This window comes from Rhinopithecus roxellana, chromosome 2 (genome assembly GCF_007565055.1).
Source record: "Rhinopithecus roxellana isolate Shanxi Qingling chromosome 2, ASM756505v1, whole genome shotgun sequence".
NCBI lineage: Eukaryota > Metazoa > Chordata > Mammalia > Primates > Cercopithecidae > Rhinopithecus > Rhinopithecus roxellana.
In genome coordinates this window covers 4709933-4730161 of record NC_044550.1, presented here as the reverse complement: position 1 = coordinate 4730161, position 20229 = coordinate 4709933, and the positions used below count along the sequence as shown (strand labels likewise).

General features: G+C 34.6%; 1 protein-coding gene and 1 pseudogene across 2 annotated transcripts in view; one reads left to right on the top strand and one right to left on the bottom strand.

The window, feature by feature from the left end:
* The window catches only part of GRID2 (glutamate ionotropic receptor delta type subunit 2), a 1566068-nt gene that overhangs the window by 945800 nt on the left and 600039 nt on the right, over positions 1-20229 (bottom strand). The window lies entirely within an intron of this gene.
* The window catches only part of LOC104658861, a 43328-nt pseudogene continuing 39409 nt past the window's right edge, over positions 16311-20229 (top strand).

Here is a 20229-nt window from a genome sequence, read left to right as displayed (position 1 = left end):
TTTTTTTCAAGTTAAAATAATGATTTGCTTATTTTTAATCATCCAAATAATTAATTTTCAGTTTCTATCATTTAAGTCTACAATTCTAGATAATTTTTAGGTAGAATCAAAACATTTCTCCTTGCCAAAAATATGCAGTATATAATTAAGGATTTTTTTTCATGGATAATTCCATAAATTAAGCTTGCTTTTTGTTTTTGTTTTTTTTTTTTTCATATTGCTAGTTTCCTTTTTCTAAGACGAAATCAGAAAGTTTTCAGTTTATCAAATTGCCATTTATATGTCTTCTTGGTCGTTGCATTTGAACAGCTTTCTTCACATATTCTTTCTTCATAAATGTGTTAATAAGTTGATATTAATATAGAGTAATGTTTATGTTTTTCATACATTTTCATTTTATCCTAATTGTTAAGATAATTATGATATGAAACAAGCAATAGCTCTACTAAAATAAGTTAATAAACATAAAAATTATTTGAAATCAATTTCAGAAACTTTCTTCTCAAATGCCAAGTTTAACATATATATACACAAATAAACACAAACACTACACACACACACACTCACACATGCACCTGAGCACAGATTTATTGGAGAGTTTATTTCTTTTTATACACAAATTTCACTATAAATTTAATTGAATAGGACTTACTCTCTCTGAAACAACGAAGAAACTCACAGGGAAAAGAGCCCCTCAAGGTAGTAAAAAACATTTTCATTTAAATTAAGCAACCATTTTATCCATAGAAAACATTAGACAATATTCTTTCCCCTGTCTTTCACAGTATGGAACCCAGAAGACTTCTGTACATTTTGTTGCAATGTGTTTCTAAGCCACTGAACTCTGAAAACTTAAAATTGTTACCTTGGAAAGTTGACTTAAGAAAAACAAAAAAACAAAAAACAAAAACTCTAATATTTGCAAGTTTCCAAAGTGGAGTGTAAGTCATTAAGTTTCTAAATTATTGGCTTCCTATACCTTCTTCCCTGCTCCTTGACTCCTGAGGGTCAGCACTCCACCCTCACGTCATAGCCAAAGAGAACCCTAAATGTACAGCTGGCATAAATTAAATACTGTGACATGGTTTTTAAACTTCGGTAGCTAACTTAAAACAAATTGTAATCAACTAACCCAACTGTATTTAATATAATAAATAATAATTGTATCATGTCAGGGACCTCCTAGGTTAAGTTATAATTTTCATATACACAAAACAAAACGAAACAAAAGAAAAAATCTGAGGCCTAAAGGTTTACTTAACCTTTTAACTTGCTACATTAACAAGTTAATGACTAGGTCAGAATGTTAAACCAGGCATCACAACTCCAGGACAGAAGACTTTTTGTTTCTATCTATCTGTATATTTCTATCTACCAACATTCTGTTTACCTAATACATGTTTTTAAAAATGAAAGAGGGAGAGAAATGGGGTGGAGAGGGAGAGAAGGAGAGAAAATACATATCCATCCATCTTAATGAAAAAAATATTTAGAAGAATTTTTTATTTAGCGCTTTTGAATAGTACAATAAAACACCAGATAAGAAAGGGATTATTATGTGTTGATGTTATCACAAGTTATTCGTATGATTTCATATTGTGTCCTGTCACTAAAGTTATAAACACAATTTATAAGCTCAATTACACCACACATCTTTGCCATATACATTTCAGCAACCTAATTTTAAACTGTAAAATCTGGTAAAGATTATCTTCCCTTGCTCCTTGGTGGTGCTATGTTTTTCTTTTATCACATGTAATGCATACAACAATTTCCAAGCATTGAACAACTTCATATTTCTCTATTACAAAAGATGAACTATAATTTAAAAATTGAATGCCATCTGTTAATGCTTTTTTTTTTTTTTTTTTTTGAGACGGAGTCTCGCTCTGTCGCCCAAACTGGAGTGCAGTGGCCGGATCTCAGCTCACTGCAAGCTCCGCCTTTCGGGTTCATGCCATTCTCCTGCCTCAGCCTCCCGAGTAGCTGGGACTACAGGCACCCGCCACCACGCCCGGCTAGGTTTTTGTATTTTTTTAGTAAAGACAGGGTTTCACCGGATTAGCCAGGATGGTCTCGATCTCCTGACCTCGTGATCCGCCCGTCTCGGCCTCCCAAAGTGCTGGGATTACATGTTAATGCTTTTTAAAATCATTCCTTTTGTTCACTATTTCTTTTTTATTTAAAATAAATGAAAATAAATATATATCTGAAATACATATCTCACTTATTCACATTATAATGTTCAATTCTTTTAGATAGGAGGGATCAATGTTATACACTTAAGAACGCATTTAAGAAGCACTTCCAAAGTATTCATTTATTCACTACATTCTTATAAAACACCTAAATACTGTAAGCCAAGCCCTGTTCTGCATTCAACGTGAATAAAATATAAGACTGCTGTCCTTGTGGAGCTAAACTCCAGTGGAAAAGGAAGATGAACATTCTACATAAGAGAGAGAGAGAGAGAGACAGAGAGAGAGAGAGAGAGAGAGAGAGAGAGAGAGAGAGAGAGAGAGAGAGAGACTCACTCTGTCACCCATGCTGAAGTAGAGTGGTGTGATCACAGCTCATCACAAACTTGAGCTCCTGGGCTCAAGCAATACTCCTGCCTCAGTCTTCCAAGTAGCTAGGAATACAGGCATGAACCACCAAGCCTGGGTTTTTTTTTTTTTTTTTTTTTTTTTTTTTTTTTTTTTTTTGTGGAGATGGGGTCTCATTATATTGGTTGCTCAGGCTGGTCTTGAATTCCTGGCCTCATGCAGTCCTGCCTTGGTCTCCCAAAATGCTGAGATTACGGGCATGGACCACTGCACTCAACTTATAATTAATATTCAAGTATATAATGCACACACATTTCAGAAAATGATAGTTGAAGTCAAGGTGGTCCGGAAGTCTTCTCTGAATAGGAGAGACTTGAATGATGAAAAAGATACAAACATGCTCAGATTACCTTTAGGGGAAGAGGATTATAGGGAGAGAAATTGCTGTGATAGGTGGGAAAGAGATTGGCATGATCAAGGAAAGGAAAGCTGACCACTATGGCTGAAATGTGGTTGAGGTGGTGAATAACGCAAAAGAAAGTCACTAGTTGTCAGCTGGGATAATGTAGGGCTTTAAAAGTCAGGGTAACTCAGTTGTCATTTATTCATTTTTCCCAGTAATTAATTTTAAAAAAGAATGTTAGATCTACCATGTTTTGGACACCAAGGACACAAAGATGGGCTAAGATCTCTGCCTGTTTCAGATAGAAGGTATACTGGAGCCATCCAAACTACCAGTTGCTTTGATTATTTTTGACAGAGAACTTCAATCAGCTCATTTAGCATCAATATGGACCACCTCTGCTGGATTTTTGAAATCTAAACTATTTAATGTTTTTTGGGTACTGCCTCACATATGACTGCTAAAAGCTTCTGTATTGAGTACCTACCCATTTCATCATGATTACACTTTATAAGATTCATCTTGAATTAATTACTCGTTATATTGCTATAAATGAGACATTAAAATTGCTCTGCTAATGGCAGTATCACCAGTAAGCTGTAATTACTGTAACCAGGACGTAATCTAATGTTTTTAATCTGTCAGATGAAAAATTTACCCCTATAAATACAGAAAGAACGAGAGAAAGAGGCCGAGATGGGACAGAGAAGGAAACACATATTGCTCTCACATTTATACAAATTTAAAAGTAATTTCCTTTACTTTAGAGTCCACAGAAAATTGTGTATACCTATCATCCTAATATGTAATTTAGATGTCATAGACAGGGACTTAGAAGAAAATAAAACAATTTGAAATCCCTTATTTGTGATTCCATGTTTGAAAAAAGTAGATTTTTTTCATGTGTCTTTTAAGCAATGTAAGTAGAAACATATTTTGGCAATATTACTCTTGATGAATGCTAAGATGTACCTGCCAACTTATTTTTGACATATTCTTTAGAAGGTAGTTCATAAAATTAACAGGGTGTTTCTCCAGATTTCACTGAAAACACTATTCTAAACACACACACACACATACATGCATGCGCGCACTACATAAAATGTAGCTTTCCTCTGCTCTTTCATCCACATGTCAAACACAATTTATCAAAAGACATAATACAAACTACTATAAAGATGGCACAATTTAGAAACTAGTCACAAATAATGTCAACATACTGATTGCCTTTGATGTTTTAAAGGAGAAAGAATAGCCTACTTGTTTCTATTTTAATTTTCCATTAATCTGTTTTAATAAAACTTTGAATTGGCAGAAGAATGAAATCTTTAGAGAACAAATATTTTGTAATAGATAAATTCATAGGTATGGGAGCAAAATAACCAAAATCTCTGGCAGCTGCATCTGGCAGGGAATGAAATCTCATAAGGTTTAACGTGCTTTAGATTTGTCATGAGGTTGGTGTGAAAGGGTGAGTAGGAGTATTTTGTTTTTCAAATAATTCTGCCCATGAAAATTCTGTGTACCTAAGCCCTGTGATTCAAAACTAACACTGTTGTAGAATATCTCTATTCAAAGTAGTAGAGCTAGCACATTGTAGATTGTCTTAATATATTCAAAGTTTATGGAGTAACAGCAATTAGACTACGAAATAGTTGTAAACTGCACACAAAAGAAAGGAGGAAGGAAGGGAGGGAGGGAGGGAGGGAGGGAGGGAGGGAGGGAGGGAGGGAGGAAGGAAGGAAGGAAGGAAGGAAGGAAGAAGGAAGGAAGGAGGAAGGAAGAAAGAAAGAAAGAAAGAAAGAAAGAAGAAAGAAAGAAAGAAAGAAAGAAAGAAAGAAAGAAAGAAAGAAAGAAAGAAAGAAAGAAAGAAAGAAAGAAAGCAAAGGAAAACCTTTCAGTATCATCTGCCTATCGCCTACACCAAAATCTCTTGTGAGCCAAAGTACAACCAGCTGTGAAAGTGGGACCCAGGCATCTCATGTAACCTGGATGTGGGAATCACTACCCTGTGAGTTGCAGTTTGCTGATCTGTTAAATGATTCTAATGACTAACATTTTATGTACATTTTCACATGATGGTATTCCAAACACATTTGAATAGCTCCTGTACATATCCAACAAGATATCTAGTTGGTTTCATATAGATGAAGCTTCAACAAACAGGACAATAGCAAATCTAGCAGGACAGAAATGCTGGAATGCAGATCACAGGAATTGTTAAGGTTCCATTGAGCAATAAAGTGTTAAAAATCCATTTTACTGATAGCCTTTTACCAACACATTAATTACTGTTCTTTAAAGCTTGACATGCAAATAATAATAATACAACTAAACTTCTCTCTGCATTCAGGGGTTCCATAATCACTTGCTCAATTACCATTTTTGACTGACAGGAATACTCAAGCTAAATTAGCATTAGCATTCTTAGTTTTGTGTGTATGGAACTGCACTGTCTTCTCTGGTTAGAATTGTGATATCACCATTAGATGTGGCAGCAGAGCACACTGCTCTTGGTGGCGTTTGACATATTTCACTCTAGCTTTCTTCCTTGATTCTAGTGAATAAAGGGTTTCCTTAATTGCAGGTAAGGAGAATCAATAGCACTTTTTTTCAGTGACTTTGTGCTAATAAAGTGCTTAACTACCACTTAGGATAGCTGTTACTTTGAAGAATTGTAAAAGACAATGGGATAAATCATTGGAGCTCAATAATCAATCTGTTATTAATCAAAAAATTTACAACCATTTTTAATGATAAACGGAATCATTTACATTGTATATTTACTATGTAAAAGAAGAAATACAGTATCAGTATTTTTAAATTTCTTAAAATGTAATAAAATCACTTAAATTACTAAGACATCAAAAAGATCCACAGGAAGACTGAGGGATGACATAATATGATGGACATAAAAGCTTAATTAAATAAGCCATTAACTACAGGTTTAATTTGTTTCAAAAAACAGAATGCCAGAGGTTAGAATGCTACGGTAATGTGAAATATGCCAGATAATATGCGAGTTAGCTATCAAAAAGAGGATAATATCAGCCGGGAGCGGTGGCTCACGCCTGCAATCCTAGCAGTTTGGGAGGCCAAGGTGGGAGGATCATGAGGTCAGGAGATAGAGACCATTCTGGCTAACATGGTAAAACCCCATCTCTACTAAAAAATACAAAACAACAACAACCACAACAAAAAATTTAGCTGGGTGTGGTGGCAGGCGCCTATAGTCTCAGCTACTGGGGAGGCTGAGGCAGGAGAATGGCATGAACCCAGGAGGCGGAGCTTGCAGTGAGCCAAGATGGCGCCACTGCACTCCAGCCTGGGCAACAGAGTGAGACTCCATCTCAAAAGAAAAAAAAGGAGGATAACATCAATGATTTCTAACACCATTTGGTTCTTAAAATTATCTTTATAAAAAATTGTTTACTCAGTCTGCTGACACCAGTTGGGCCCTTATTTCCTAGGCATGGGACAAGGCAAAGAAGGCATAAAAGTGAATTCTTACCTTTGAACAGAATCTGATGGAGAAGGAGAGGCTGTTATGTAAACAGAAATACCAAAAGCAGTATGGAAGCATCTAAAGATTTGTATTAAGTGATATATGATGACAGAGAAGGAAGCAACTGATAAGTGGGTAAGAGTGTATCAGAGAGGCAACAAGTAAGGCCATCTATGTCTGTATCAACAATTTGAGTGATGATGAACTGTAAAATCCTACTGAAGCTCTGACAATACTTTCTTATAATATTCCTCTCCCTATCCCAAATATCCTCAACATGCGTGCAGTATCACTCACAGGGTGCTGGACCAAGAGAGTCTTTCAAGTAGGCCATGATCTGAAAACCAAAGAAATATATCTTGACTTTGGTTCTGTAAATGAATAATAACTGCTTTCATTTCTTCTCCATTTTTTATCAATTTACTAATAGTGATGTCTGAAATTAATTTTTCATTTAAATTTACTCACTTTTACAAAAATAATTCATCACTAGTATATGATAATGACATTTGTATTTTTGCAAGCTGTCATGTGTCATTGTTTGTATTGCATATGTTTAAATAAGAATATTTTTGCTTTGCTATTTCTTGATAATCAAACTGTAAAAGGCATATGCTTTATGGCTGAAATATTATTCAGTCAGTCACCCATTTATTCAGTGGCACAAATATCATTCAGTCATTCAACTTATTTGAAAAACACACAGGATCTTATTTTTGTACTCTATGTCAAATTGGTCAAAGAGTGAAACTGTAAGCGAATTGAGACAAAACATGTTTCATATAGAGAGAATTTTATACACCACTTTAGCGTAAAGGGAGTATGGTAGCAAGGATCAGATATGTATGTCTAACGACAAGATTTTACACATATATTTATAGATTAGGCAAGTTATAGACAAAGGTGTTTGCTGACAACTAGAAGAAGAATACAATTAATTTTCACATTTTTCCTTCAGGAATATTTCCTTCATCCTTCTGAATATTTCCTTTTGTCCAACTATTTGTGTCATTTTAATAGATTGTAAATAGTTGAAAAGACTTTGTATTTTATTACTTCAATAACCTATTTCAAAACATCCATTTGTTAGACATCATCTCTGAACAACATCCGATGAATTAACGCTTATAACAGGGTTCTTTTCAAACTAGAGAAAGAGAAGTGACTCCACAAATATTATGTCAGTAAAGGCAGGAGTTTATTAAAATAAACAATTTGAGCTCTAGGGTTCTGTAGAAATAATTCCAGGGATGATATACAAAAGGGACCAATCTATCCTGTCAGGGATCCTCACACCTCACTTTTGAGTTAAGACAACAGTCTCCTACAGATTTTATACCTTTAGCTTCTGTATTGATTTAATATAAAGACAAGTTTTATAGGTTTAGTAAAATGTTTGAAAATCATCGTATAATGAATTCATTAATAAAAACAGCATGAATGAAAAATCTATTGGCTATATAAAATAAATTTGGAGGATCCAGGAGGGGAGGTAGATGAGTTAGTTAGGCAATAAAGCAATGCTATTTTCAATCAGAATATTTCCATAAACTGCTGAGTTTATGTTTGGTGATATAGGTTGAAGATTTGTTTCTCCAGATACTACCATTATCTTCACAGTAGTCTATGGTGTTCCTGTCACTGGTAAACCTACATCTTTTCCCATGACAACAATAATGTAACCTCTTCACATTAGAAGGAAAAGTCTAGTAGTAGTATCTTTGCATCTATCAATGGATGCTATACCCTTCCTAGTATTTGGAAGTCTGCAAAAGGCAATAGGGTGTGGTTTATGTAGTTCATATCTGCAGTAGTATTTCGTTGCTATAAATGTGCTTTTGCTTGTGACTGCAAAGTCCAGTGGGGAAATGTCAAAAGAAATCAAGGCCTTGGCACATGATCTGCATGAGTTATCCTTCCATAAAGGATGTCTGTTTTGAAGAAATTGTGTTATTATTCCAGATGGCAGTACTGTCATCTTGGCCACACCACATGTAGCACATTCAGGAATCATTCACTGTGTCTGGTGGCCTGGAAATGATTCTGCTATTGAAAAGACTGTAACGAAGTATCAGCATATGCCAAGCTATTCAGTACTGTCCTCCAAAAGAGCTTCTTTTCCCATGGGAAGTGACTAAGAAGTTTTGGTCAACAATCCAAATTTCTTTTACCAAACTTTCGAAAAGGACAACCTTCAATGTGTTGATCTTGTTCTTGGCTCAGAGTGAACCCAGGTTTATGTCAAATGGCAGCTATGCCTGTTATTGTAAAACACTGCTAGTCAGGTACTTTAGTTGAATTTAAATGATTTATGGATAGATACGTCATATAATTGTTCAATTTTATTCATCTTATTTATAGGAAGCACCTGAGATGTGTCTATTCTGTTACTAAATGGAAATAAAACAGTATTTACTAGTTTTAATTGTAACCATCTAGAGTGGGTTGTTTAATCATTTGAACTGAATGACTGAGACTTTTGCTAATCCTATGGAGCTGAGAAAAGATAAATCCTTTTCACTATAATTGAGGTCATAGATCTTAGTTACATAACATCCAGAGTGCAATGATCTCAGGGCGCCATAACTACATTGACTGACTTCAATGATGTTCCTGCCATGGTGACCTCACAATAGCAAAACCATTAGAAATCTCCACTCTAACATTCTGTGGCACTGAATTTTCAGCTACACTTCCCGACGTGTTCTCAAAACCATAAAATGAAGATACATTTTTCATAACACAGTAAAAATGATGAAAGTGAAGACACACACTAACACTACATAGAGAAAGCTTCGTAAATATGTACCTACCCTATTAGTTAAAAGCTGATGTGGAATTCGGAATGAGGGCTGCAGAGTATTTGAAGAGTAGATGAGCAGGCTGCTGTGATTTAATCATGATTGGGATATTTTCCTTTGTCATTTATTGATATCCACTTTTGTCATTCTAGTTGCCTGAATTTATAAACTAGGGAAACAGGTTAAGGATTTTCACAGGCTGCTGGAGGAGACAGTCGTATGAATAAGTGACTATTTCAAAACATCGTAGAGACTGTAATGAAAGGTGGTAGGTACAGTACAGAGAGGGGCACAAAGAGGACAGTGCAAAATTATATTTAAGAGGATGGAGTTTGAAAGGCAATTAACTCACTATGGACAAATGATATGTGTGGAGGAAAAATGTAGAAATGTACATGTTGATAAAGTTAAGTGTAAAAAATAAAAGCCTAAATCAAAAGATAAATGAAAATTCAGTATTTTTTCATCAGACAGAAAAACTCTAAAGTTCTGCACAATGCGTAACTCCAAGACAGTTTCTAAGATTTACTATTTTAAGCTCAAGCCTTAGAAAGTTATTTAGCATTAATCAGTTGATAGACTAAATGGGTAAGTGCCGAGAGAAGAGCTAGTGGAAGATAATTACTGGTAAATAATGAATGGAGATTTCTAAAAGTTGTTGTGCATTTATCAATCCGTCTCAAGTGCCAGGAGTCTGCAGCTGTCAATGATTTTCTACCAAAGCAGTATTTAGAGCACTGAGCTTTCAGGATTTAAAAGAAAATGAATGAAGGACTTATTTACTTGCAGTTACTATCTAAATAATTACATTTTAGGTTACCTAAAACTGCATTAGAACGTTTAGTCATAAAAAATGTATGCAGAACAACTTAAATTTATGCTGATTAAGGTATTTTCTAAGAGACAGTTTATCAAGTTGCAAAGTACCAGAAAACTGTCACCTTCCATTTGACAAAGTGAATAGGAGGACATGCTTAGAGTTATAGTTGGTGATGGCACAGGAAGCTCTAGGAAGATTAAAGTGTTTTACAAATAGTAATACATTTCATATTGTTTTTACTTTGGGTTTCCGAAGTAAAACACAGGGATCAGCACAGAAACATGCTGACTAATAGAAGTTTAAAAACCAGGACACAAACAATTATTAAAGCCAACTACAAAAACCAATTTCCACTTTGTAAAAAAATAAAAATAAATAAATAATTAAAAAATAGAAATTTTACATTATAGTAAACCCTTATTTTCACTCATAACTACCTTGTTTGTCAATTAATTTGCATAAAATATTCTAGATTTGGGGGTAGCAAAATATGAGGTAAATGTACTATGAAATTAGAATGAAAATTGCAGGTAGTTTTTTTAAGATTAAAATAATTATTCCAAAATGTTAGAAAAGTCCTGAAATGCTTGTCAAGAGAAGTTTTAACTATCCAGACTACTCTTTGGGTCATGAAATTTTATCCAATGCCCTGTAGCACAATTCTGCAAGGCCTTCATATTATCAGCATGTATTGAGCACCCATTATAGACCTGGTGTTAGGTAAAACCGTGGAGATACTTGGGTAAATAAGACAGAAAAGTTCTGGGGTCTTATAAGGTAGTGGGAGTCAGACAATAAGGAAGTACTCACATAAGCAACAAAGATAATTATAGAAAGTGATAAGAGATAAGAAGTAAATAAAAAGAATAATGATCCAGGGAGTAACCAGGGTGGCCGTTTGCAATATTTCATTGAGCTGGGAAGGTAAAATTGGAGCCAAAATGTGAACAATAGGAGCAAGGATGAACTTTAAGAGTAGTCTGATTAGTTGTTTCTTATTTAACAAGAATTTGCTTTCATTTCCTCCTTCACCACATATTTATTGAACATCTGTTTTGTGTAGTCCAGGGAAGGGTTAGATGTCAGAAATGTGGTAGTAATTAAGTCAGAACAGTCCCTGCCATTACCATGGCTATAGCTTAAAAATGAAGACAAAATTTAAACAAGCAATGACAATAAAGATGGTGATTATTAAGATCAAGATCATAGTAGATACTGTGACAGCTATGATTAACCTAGTCTAGTGGTCAATGAAGACCATATGAGAAAAAAACAACATGAGAAAAAGGTGATTGCTTTGATAGATAGAATTCTCAGATAGTCCCAAGTTTTCCTTCACACTGGTGTGTGTGCCCTGTATAATTCACAGAACTGGGTGTTTCATAGATTTTACTCCTATGATTAGGTTATATAATATGGTACAGGTGACTTTTGAAAGGGAGATTAAGGATGAGCCTGATACAATATCATGAACCTTTAAAAGTCATTTCTGTTTCTGAGTTATGACCTACAGAACTGTGAGCTGATAAATGGTTATTCAAGTTGCTAAGTTTGTGATAATTTGTTACCAGCAATAGAAAACTAATATAAATGTGGATAGTAATGATAAATCCTGCTCAATTAAAGTTGGTAGAGCCATAATTTAATAATCTAGACTTTGGCTTAAAACAAGTAGGATTAATAAGTAAGGAAAGATTGATTTACTTAGACTTAAAATGCTTGGTACTGTTGTACATTTATAACTTTATTTAATCTTAGCATATTATATTATCTCCTTAAGTGTCTTTATTCACATCTACTCCCTGCCCCCCACACCTTCCTAAACTATTAGCTCTTTAAAAATGTTAGTGTACTTAGCACATTTTCTCACATACATAAAGGATAAGAAAAATGTTCTCATGCTTTCCTACTGGTTTTCATTTGAGAAATATTTAATACTGATAACTCTCTTTCAGGTATTGTATAGGGTTCAGGGGAAATAGCAGGAATGAAATCAAGTCCTTACCCTCATGGAGATTACATGCTTGTTGACAGAATGAATAAATGAATAGGATAAATAAACTAATGACTTTTCCTCTCATTTTCAACTCCTACCTTAGTCTTTAACTGCAACTTTCAGAAGTTAACGTTTCATAGATAAGTTCCAAAAGAAAAGGTGAAAAATGCTGACAGTTTATAGCTGATCTCCCAGGTTTTGTACACTCTTACTCTCTTTATAGGCAATGTTTACTATGAAATGCCATCAAATCTATCATTGTAATAGCAAAACTCTGCCTTTTTCCTGGCTTCCAAGCACTTTCACAAATCATAGTCTAACAACTACAATCCAAGCTCTGAGTACAAAGTAGAAAATAAAATTAAATCACTTTTAAAATTCTATACATAGACCAACATCTCGAGTAAGCAAAGCGTGGTAAAATTGATGTCAACAAAAAGAAAGCTGACCGGTGCTGGCCCTCAGCAAAATTGTTAGGTGGACACAATGTTTATTTGTCACCTCTTACATTCTTTTCAACTCTATAGAATTTTCCAGTATAAATTACAATGTTGAGTTCTGAGGTTTGCCACTTGTTAAGTCGGTAATCTTCAATTTAAAAATTAACTTCTGGCCGGGCGCGGTGGCTCAAGCCTGTAATCCCAGCACTTTGGGAGGCCGAGACGGGCGGATCACGAGGTCAGAAGATCGAGACCATTCTGGCTAACACAGTGAACCCCCGTCTCTACTAAAAAATACAAAAAAAAAACTAGCCGGGCGAGGTGGCGGGCGCCTGTAGTCCCAGCTACTCGGGAGGCTGAGGCAGGAGAATGGCGTGAACCCGAAAGGCGGAGCTTGCAGTGAGCTGAGATCCGGCCACTGCATTCCAGCCTGGGCAACAGAGCGAGACTCCATCTCAAAAAAAAAAAAAAAAAAAAAAAAAACAAATTAACTTCTTTGGGCCTTAGTCCAGAAAAAAAAAAAAAGCAATTATTTGGTTTGTTATAAGTATTGCACAAAATGATATTTTGGAAGTACTAAATATGATTATTACTCTATTCTTCATCTTGTCAGTAGTTCTCAGCTAGAGGCAGCTTTGCCCTCCCATATTTGCCAAAACAGAAAAATGTTTTTGATGGTGATCACTAGAGGAGTGCTAATGGCATCTACTGGACAGAAGCCAGAAATGCTGCTAAAGATTCTACAATGAGCAGAACAAATGCCCACAATGAGGAAATTTCTGTCTAGTGTCAAGACTGAGAAACTTTACTGTAGGTAGGCATGTTGCTGCTATCTGAAGAAATTTCAGTTGTGGATCTCCGGATCATTTCTTTCTCACTGTTCCTCACAAAACCCTTTATTCTCTGTTAAGATATCTACTCCTCAATCAAGATGTCATTCAAACTTATTTGTGTATGGTTGTCTCCCAGAATTGCTTGAATTTTTACCAGGTGAATCTGGAAATACAATCAAAGGAAATAAATCTGAGGATATAATTTTCACAAATCGTAGTCTAACAATTTTCTATAAGAGAACAAGGAAGAAGGTAAATTCATTTTGGATCTTTTTATTAATTATTTAAAACAACAGAATAGGGTCAGACCTCAAAGATATTCTGGGCTGAATTCCAGAACATAGCTATAAAGCAAATATTTCAATAAAGGGAGTTACATGAATTTTTTGGTTTCCCAGTGAATATAAAGGTTGTGTTTATACTATACTATACTCCATAATAGCATTATGTCTACAAAATGCACATACCTTAATTTAAAAAATTCTTTATTGCATAAACTGTGAATGATCGAGCATTCAGCCAGTCATATTTTTGCTGGTGCAGGATTTTACCTTGATACCGATGACTGCTAACTGATCAGAGTTCTGGTTGCTGAAGGTGGGTGGCTGTGGCAATTTTTTAAAAGAAGAAAAAGATGAAGTTTGCCACATTGATTGATTCTTTTTTTCACAAAATATTTCTCTGTAAAATGTGATGCTGTTTGATATAATGTTACCCACAGTAGAATTTTCAAAACTGGAGTCAATCCTCTTGAAATCTTTCACTGCTTTATCAAATCAGTTTATGTAATATCTGAAATCCTTTGTTGTCATTTCAACAATGTTCAAAGCATCTTCACTAAGAATAGTTTCCTGAGATGGAAACTTAAAACCTCTTATTTACTCATTCATAAAAAACCAACTCCTGGCTGGGCACAGTGGCTCACTCCTGTAATCCCAGCACTTTGGGAGGCTGAGGTGGGCAGATCACGAGGTCAGGAGATCGAGACCATCCTGGTAAACATGGTGAAACCCTGTCTCTACTAAAAATACAAAAAATTGAGCCAGGCGTGGTGGTGGGTGCCTGTAGTCCCAGACACGTGGGAGGCTGAGGTAGGAGAATGGCAATGGTGTGAACCCAGGAGTCGGAGCTTGCAGTGAGCTGAGATCACAAAAAAGAAAAAAAAAAATTCCTTGTTCATTAAAATTTTATCATAAGATTGTAGCAATTCAGTCACTTCTTCAGGCTCCACTTCCAATTCTAATTCTCTTGCGATTTCTACCACATCTGCAGTTACTTTTTCTACTGAAGACTTGAACCCTTAAAAGTCATCTATGATGGTTGAAATCAACTTCCAAATTTCTATTCCTATTGCTATTTTGACCTCCCCCCATGAATCATGAATGTTCTGAATGGCATCCAGAATGATGAATCCTTTCCACAAGATTTTGTCCCAGTCCATCAGAGGAATCACTGTCTGTGGCAGCTTCAGCCTTAGGAAATGTATTTCTTAAATAATAAGACTGAAAGTTAAAATCACTACTCAGTTCTTCAGAATGAATGTTGTGTTAGTAGGCATGAAGACAACATAAGTCTCCTCATAGATCTCCATCAGAGGTCTAGGTTGATCAGGTTGCATTGGTAATTAGCAGACATAATTTGAAAGGAATTTTATTTTCTGAACACCATGTCCCAAAAGTGGGCTTAAGATACTCAGTAAACCATGCTATAAACACTTGTGCTGTCATCCAGGCTTTGTTGTTCCATTTATAGAATACAGGCATCATAGGTTTAGCATAATTCATAAGTGATCTAGGATTTTCAGAATGGCAAATGAGCACTGGCTTCAACTTAAAGTCACCAGTTTCATTCACCCACAAGAGAGTTAACCTGTTCTTTGAAGGTTTGAAGCCAGGCTTTGATTTACGAAAAGTCCTAGATGGCATGTTTGTCCAATATAAGGCTGTTTTGTCTACACTGGAAATCTGTTGTTGGGTATAGCGACCTTCATTAATGATCTTACCTATATCTTCTGGATAACATTCTGCAGCTTCTACATGAGAACTTCCTATTTCACCTTACACTTTTATGTTATGAAGATGACTTCTTTCTGAAAACCTCAGGAGCCAACCTCTGCTAGCTTCCAACTTTTCTTCTGCAGCTTCTTTGCCTCTTTCACATTCATAAAATTGAAGAGTTAGGGCCTTGCTCTGCATTAGGCTTTGGCTTAAAGAAATGCTGTGGCTGCTTTGATCTTCTATCCAGACCACTAAAACTTTTTCTATATCAGCAACGAGGCACTTTTGCTATTTTATCATTCACGGGTTCACTGGAGTAACACTTTTAATTTCCTTTAAGAACACACCAACACAGCCTGTGCATTCACAACTTTGCTAACTGGTGATTTCAGCCTATTTTGGCTTTCAACACTCTTTCCTCACTAAGCTTAATTATTTCTAGCCTTTGATTAAAAGTGAGAGATGTATGACTCTTCCTCTCACTTCAACACTTAAAGGTCATTGAAGGATTATTAATTGGCCCAATTTCAACATTGTTTTTCTCAAGAAATAGGAAAGCCTGAGGAACTGGAGGGGAATCGAATGATCCACTGCTGGAGCAGTCAGAACACATACAACACTGATTGATTTAGTTTGCTATCATATGGGCATAGTTAATGGCACTCCAAAGCAATTATAACAATATCAAATATCACTGATCACAGATCACTATAACATATATAATAATAATGAAAACGTTTGAAATATTCTGAGAATTACCAAAATATAACACAGAGACATGAAGTAAGCATATGTTCATTGTTAAAAGGTACTGACAGACTTGCTCACTGCAGGGTTGCCACAAGGTTCCAATTTTTTTTTTTTTTTAAATTCAGTATCTGTGAAGTGCCATAAAGCAAAATGCTTAAAGGTATCCCTGCAATGGTGAGAAGTTAACAATGTCCGTACATAAAACTAATGATCTACAAGATGTCGAAGAAAAATTCTGATATTGTGGATAACTTCTCTAATGCATCAGGTAAGATATTCACAGGAGAGAAGCTTGTGTTTCATAACAGTGATGTCCTTTAACTTAAACTCCAGTGGAAAAACCTTAGTTGAAACCTAATGGTACAGCCTTATTTAAGTAAATTCATAGTTTGATTGCAACTGATTATCTTTATCAATAATGATTTTTGTACTGTCTTCCAGGAAAAAAAGAGTGTTGAAAAATGCAGCAGAAACACACACAACTTTACTGGTATTTTTGACTCTATTATGCTTTTCAAAGGTGTAGTTGCTATTAGATGGATAAACTCCAGGCTTTCAGTATACTGCTTACATTTAGGCATATTGCTTATTAAGAATGAAAAGACCAAACATAATGGTAAGGGGCAAAGGGACTATAATGGGAGGTGGAGTTTTAGTAAATAATGGCCCGATAAAAGATAGTGGATACAGAAATTCAGAGGACAAGAAGGACAGGAATGAAAATATGATAATAGAAAAATATGTCATGTAAATTGTTGGTGAAAAAAGCAAGGAACAAGGAAGAATCAAATCTATTGCTTAGTTCTTGAAACTGGATCTCTCTGTAGACCCAGCTGTCTTACAAAGAAACCAGTAACACAGAAGTAGAGATGCAGATAACCAGTTAAGGATTAGTGGGAGAAAAAAATCCAGCTTGGAGGAAAGGAAAGACTCATCGACTCTTTGTAGTAATCGTTTTAAAGTATCTTTTTTTTTTTTTTTTTTTTTTGCATGAGGCTTTTCCTAGTAATTGTAAATATATTTCAAGGGGAAAAAGCCTGAAACATCATGTGATCATGTGACATGATGCAACCTTCAAGTAGACAGTCAACATTGTGCAATGAGTAACACCACAATCATTTTAACTTTTCTATATTTAAAGTTAGAATATTATTAATGTTATGTACCTTCTTGTACTCCATTGATCTCTAAGATAGTATTTATTTCTAATCAGGAAATTGATTTCCACATAAAAATAATTCATATTATACTTATGAAGTAATCAGTTCTTAAGACTAAAAAGGTGTGTATTAAACTTAATAAAAATCCTATAACACGTTATTTTTCTATTTATATTAACTTATCACTTTCCTTTACCTATATTTCCAAGACCTTTATACTAGTTTATAGGGTGTATATTTGCAATATTGGAATATGGATTTTGTTTTATTTCTGGAAAATGGAATTACAGTATTAGTGATAGATTTTGAATGACTAGAATTATGTAAGCAATGTCATATGCAGAATCATAAAGTAACAAAAAGAACATGGGAAACCATGGTCATCTAAAGTGATTGAATATATTAATAGACAATATACGTGCGTATGACATATATAAATTCTATAAATAATAAAATAGTGATAATAACAAATAATTGTTTATCTGATGTGCAGGGCTATTCTCCTTTAAGGTAAAGACAGGGACCCTATACATCTTTCTCTCCTTTATACTGTGGTTTCAGGGAATCGCTTTATCTCTAAAGTGACATACAGATGTAGAAACTTAATTGACAAGTAGGATACAACTCATTAAGTCAGTCATCTTTACACTACAGTGAATAGGACATTCATTTGTCATTCTGTCACTAGGTAGCTGTAAGAAGTAGTTTCAAAATGCTATATTTGGGACATCCAAAAGGCTTACAATTAATTCTGTATGGTTATGGTTTCAAAATAGCTTTTAATAAAGAATAGCTTCAAAGTGGGAATAGCAGACATGCCAGAACTTTTACTGAATAAAACTAGTTTGGTGACTATAATTTATATTTGAATTTCTAGCTCTTAAACCAGATGTAGAAAACACAAAATATTATTTGCTTTCCAAATGGGTATTTGAAGTAAGCGCTAAGCAGAATACTCAATTTCATTATGGCAAAGAGAGTGGCAAAAATAAAACATTGTTCTATAAACTATAAACTTTCAATCTTCATTTTTAACATTTTCCCAATTTTTAAAGTTTTTTTATTATTTACATTAATAATACATTTTTATTTAGATAAATTTTGAAAATTTGTGTACCTTATTTAGGAAATACAAGTATATTATCCTGCACTTGTTCATAAAAGTTTACTATTTTGTAATTTTTTAAAATATATATTTAAAGTTTACTTTTTCTGAATTTCATGTCATCTTGTTTACTTAGATTCTGATTTAAAGCTAAGTATCATCAAAACACAGGCATACACGCACATGCTCACTCACATAAACACACCATCACAGCTTCTCTCCAGAAATTGCAGTGTTCTAAACATGCATAATTAAATTAGCTGTTCTCATTGTGATATTAGAATATCACTCTATGTTCCTGAAGCACAGGTAAGCAAATATTTTAATGCTTTTCTCAGTAAATGTCTCTGTCCCTGCAGTGATCTTTTTAGCACAGAATTCAGAGAAGGGAAAAGAAGACAATTATATGATTTCTCCTAAATGTAAGGAAGTAGTAATAAGTCTTCTATTGGACTAAATGTCTTGTTCTGCATGAGGGAAATACAGCACATTAACTCAAACATTTTGTGTTATTTTAATGATAGCACATACTATTAGTTCTCTACTCTCAAATTTGAGTTTTTGCTTATGACTACTCAAAATAAAGTCGATAGCCCAGACCACCCCTTGTGTTTAGGGATGATAAGGTGAAGCCACATGATGAACAAAAAAAGAAAAAAAGAATTTTGGTCCTCTGACACTCTGGAGTCATCACACCACAGATCTGTTCACAGTTTTAATCTTTCAAATTGGTTTCAGATATGGGGGTACATGTGCAGGTTTGTTACATGGGAATATTACATGATGCTAAGATTTGGGACACAGATTCCATCACCCAGGTAGCAAGCATGGTACCTGATGGGTAGTTTTTCAACCCTTTCTCTCAACCTTCCCTCCAACCTCTAGAAGTCCACATTGTCTGTTGTTCCCATGTTTGTGTACATGTATACTCAATGTTTAGCTCCCACTTATAAGTAAGAGCATGTGGTATTTGGTTTTCTGTTCCTAATTTGCCACACTTATATGCTGTTTAAGCCACTATTGATAGGTAAAACTTACACACACTCAGAAATAATTCTAACTAATTTAATAAAATGCCACCATTGAAATATATAAATTGTATTAAATAGCTACTATCAGGGTAACCTCTGGCAAATAAAAAACGAAGACATGTCTATTTATCACATGGAGTCAAAATTCTGGAGAGATAAAATGTCATTTCAAATAAGCATGATAGAAATAAATAATAGGAATACTATTTTAATGGAGTGACAGTAAGGATTTACATTTTCTATGAGATTGCAGAAAGTGTAAAAGATAAAAGAGTAAATAAGTTTCATACGTGCCACATTTTCTTAATCCAGTCTGTCACAGATGGACATTTGGGTTGATTCCAAGTCTTTGCTATTGTGAATAGTGCCGCGATAAACATACGTGTGCATGTGTCTTTATAGCAGCATGATTTATAATCCTTTGGGTATATACCCGGTAGTGGGATGGCTGGGTCATATGGTACATCTAGTTCTAGATCCTTGAGGAATTGCCATACTGTTTTCCATAATGGTTGAACTAGTTTACAAAAGAAATACCTCTCATTAATCCATTCATCTATTTATTCAATAGAAATTTATCAAGCATTTATTATGTGTTTATATCCATGTGAGAGTTTCATTGTCTTAATCATTTATTTGACATTTCTTTAACAATCCACTTTGGCACTTCCTGAGTCATCTATTGTATCATTTAATCCTTATGATACTTTGTGACGGTTGTGTTACAGATAAGGAACCTGAAGGTTAGTGAGCTGAAACAATTTGTCCATAGTCACTCAGCTAAATGTGGATCAACAAGGCTTGAGTCATGGTCTATGTGATTCTAAAGTCTGTGCTATATG